Genomic DNA, 3,801 nt, shown 5'->3' on the forward strand with positions numbered 1-3,801 from the left:
TGAAGGTCTCCTGCTCTCTTTAGAGAAGTAATCGCAAACAGGAAGGCACTCTTTATAGTCAGATGAAGATCTGATATCTCCTGAATCAGCTCAAATGGAGCTTTACAGAGACCTTCCAACACCACAACTAAGATCCAGGGGGGAACAAGGGACCATACTGGGGGCCTCAGCCTCAACGCACCATGGAGGAAACGTGTCACTAGGGGTTGTCTGCCCACTGACTGGCCACCGAGGGGGTAGGCCGCAATATAAGGAGGAAAGGTGGACTTTGCAGCATCAAAGAGATTGGCTGAGGATTCCCCACTAACCACACAACAGAATGGCCATCCTCTGTATAAGTACATGGAGGAATTCTTGGGATATTATCATCAAGTTTGCTCGAGTAAACACACACTCAAGGCATGTTTTCAGGAGGGGCTTGATGTAGTACATTGGGCAGGACATCCATATGCTCGACTTCAGATATGGCTTATCATCTGAGATATGTATGTAGTAGCAACTTTACATGGCAGCTCAATCTAATGTTAGCCTAGGAAGCAAATGCAGGCAATCAGAAGTTTATTGATAACGGAGTCCAGAATGTAGGCAATGGTGAAAGAAGGTCTACGGTGGCGTGAGAAGTGCTGGATGGTGAAGTCGGTGGTGAATGTGAAGACGGTCAATGGATGAAACCAGGAACAGACCGGAACACGGAGACGACAACACGAAGACGACAACACGAAGACAATCCAGAACACGAAGACAATCCAGAACACGAAGACAATCCAGAACACGAAGACAATCCAGAACACGAAGACGGGAGACGGTAATCCAACTTGGGAAGCTGTGACATGAATGAGGATCTGACAACAGACAGAGAGATGGGTGAGTATTTGTAGCTGAGTGGAGATGAGGATCAGCTGGAGCGAGACAATCAACACACAGGTGACAACAATCAACCAAACGAGCACATGGAGACTACGAGTGGCACGGGAGGAAACGGGGTCACAGGACCGGCAGGCCCCCTCTTCCTCCTCTTCCTCCTTGGGCGTGGTGCAGAGACCACAGCTGGGTCAGAGGCGGGTTGGGGGAGTTCGGTCTCTGGCAGGGCTGACTCCGACGATTCCGAGGCAGACTCCCAGGATAACCGTCTCCCTCGCTTCCCGGGGAGACCGACGGGTGTGGGAGGCACCTCAGGACTCTGTGAGGGATGTGCCTGATCCCCCAGAGTGGCCACGGCCAGGATACGACCCTCTGGAACCGTTGGCAGCTGGGTAGGTGGGGACCTCTGGGGCTCCTCCTCTCGCCCGCTCGCTCCGGAACGACCTCCCCTGGTCCCCCGGAACACCACAAGGCGAGAGCCCTCAAAACAATCTCGCTTGCTGGCTGACAACATCCAGTATTGCCTCCTGTCTGCTGAGTTCCCTTGTGGTCGGTTCATTCTGTCAGGTATTGGTAAGGGAGGAACTCAGGTGCAGACAGGGATTCTCAACACAAAGGGTTTATTAAATACAAAAAGGGGAAAACAAAACCCACGAGGGGGAAAACAACAGCTAGGGCAGGAACTAAACAACTTAACAGGGCAGGATTGATAAGACAAACAAACTCTAGACACTAACTACAAACACTCACGGTAATACAAGGACTTCAGAGGGTACAGCACAATCTCACACACGATCACATAAGTAGAACACATCTGAGAAACACATAAGTAACACAATGAACCGACGCAAGACAGAGCACACTAGGAGATCTAAATAGGGGTACTAATCAAGACACGACAGGTGTTACAGATAGGACAATCAAGACACGACTAGGTTAACAAGGGGGGCGGGGTAAGGGAACGAGACAACACAAGCACATGGCCCAAAGACAAGGCCATGCGCTTGTACACAAAACATGGGTCTGTCATGATCCTGCCTCAAGACTAGGAAAAATCAAGGACACGAGGGCAGAATCATGACAACGAGAGTACAAATACAAACGCAAAACATGACACGGAGAAAACAATGGATTTCCTACCGTGACAACTGCAGGACAGATGGAGGCGCCACTGCAATCATTTGCTCTTAAAATACTTCATAATTTTTGGTCATACAGATAAGATTAAAGCATTTTTTGTATCTGTAAAGACTCTTCGTTTATTAGTGTGAACTCAGAACTAACTTCTGTAAAATAATTAAAGCAGACAGGATGCAGTCTCGGACTCTGTGAACTTGATGTCACTTCGACACTCCGTGTATGTTTGCATTATTACAGACATGAAAAATATATCTATAAAGGCTGAAACTTTTAAATGAACCATTTCAAACAGAAAACAATTATTCTCACATTATGTAATCCGTATGAAAGATGCATACAGGTCCTGCAGTGATGAGTCAGTTTTGCAGACTTCTTCTCTTCAACACAGAACAGAAAGCACTAGTTTAACTATAAATTATGACATGTAATGCACTTGCTGTTTTTATTATTATATTTGCTGGTGTGCTGTGGCAAGCCTTTTTTATGTGCACCTGAGTGCTTATTAGGCTATGTAGGCAATTAAAGGCTCATTATTATGATTTATATGGTTTATTAATAAAAGTGCGACTACTAGTCGACTAATGCTTAAAGAGACAGAGACTATCAGCTAATCACTATGTCCATAGTTAGTAGGTATGCTGACATCATCCATAGCAACGAGGTCAACCCCGCCCTTACTCTTAGCATAAGACTTCTGGGCCTGTATTCATAAAGATTCTAAGAATCCTCTCAGAAAACTCTTAATTTAGCTTAAAAGCTTTTACGTAGGAGTCTTATCTTAAGAGCGATTATTATGTGTGTGTATATAAATCATTTTTTTATTTACCATGCTTTTAATTTTCTATAAGGTAGTTGATTGGCTTAGAAAGATACAAATTGTTCCACTCTTTCCAATTACAGTGATTGCTGTCCTATTTAAGTGGCGGTTTGAACGTTGGTTTTAATGAATCAAACATGGAATCAAAAACAAAAAGGGCCAGAAAGCCAAACTGGACAAAGGAACAGTGTTTACTGTTAGCCCAGTTAGTGGATGAACACAAGGCTATTCTTAAAGGAAAATTCGGGCCGGGTGTCACAGCAAGGGACAAGAAGCAGACATGGGAGCTTATAGCACAAACTATTAACGGTTCATTCCCCATGCTTGTGTGCACCTATAAGCCTGCTATATTCATAAATGCAGTTTTTTGAGCCTGCAAGGTGGGAATGTCCAGTGGAAACTAAATGAACTGTGACACAATAAGATGTTCTGAAAGTGCTGTAATTGTTTTGTGATCACTCTGCTTACAGAAGGCTGTGACAGACCCAATTTATCACCATTGAATTGTTGCATTTTCCCAGTTGCCAAATATCGTAATGTAGTGATTACTTTAATTTCTGGCGCTATGGCATTTCTGCGCTGTGTTGGAGATGTTAGCACGTCTCTATTAAGATCAGTCACAAACATGATCCCTGCACGATCCAATCTATACCGTCTTATTAACTCACTGTCATCCATTGTCTGCAACACATTTCTTCTGCCTCTTCATCTCTGCCATTTTCTCCTCAGCTAAAGAAACTCTTAAGCCTCTGTAAAAGTCCTCGTCTGTGCTCCTAACAAGACCTCTTTAAAGGGTTAAGATGCTTTCTGAATTACTTTTTTCTTTACTAGGATTCTTTCTGCAATTTTAAGAGTAAACGCCCACATTTAAGAATTTTCTTAGAATTTTGTCACTAGGAGCTACTTTTTGCATTAAGATTCTTTATGAATACGGGCCCCTGTCTTTTACTTACCCTAGTAAAAGTTTGTCTCAGCAGCTCTGA

The sequence above is a fragment of the Carassius auratus genome, chromosome 38 (assembly GCF_003368295.1).
Source record: "Carassius auratus strain Wakin chromosome 38, ASM336829v1, whole genome shotgun sequence".
Lineage (NCBI taxonomy): Eukaryota > Metazoa > Chordata > Actinopteri > Cypriniformes > Cyprinidae > Carassius > Carassius auratus.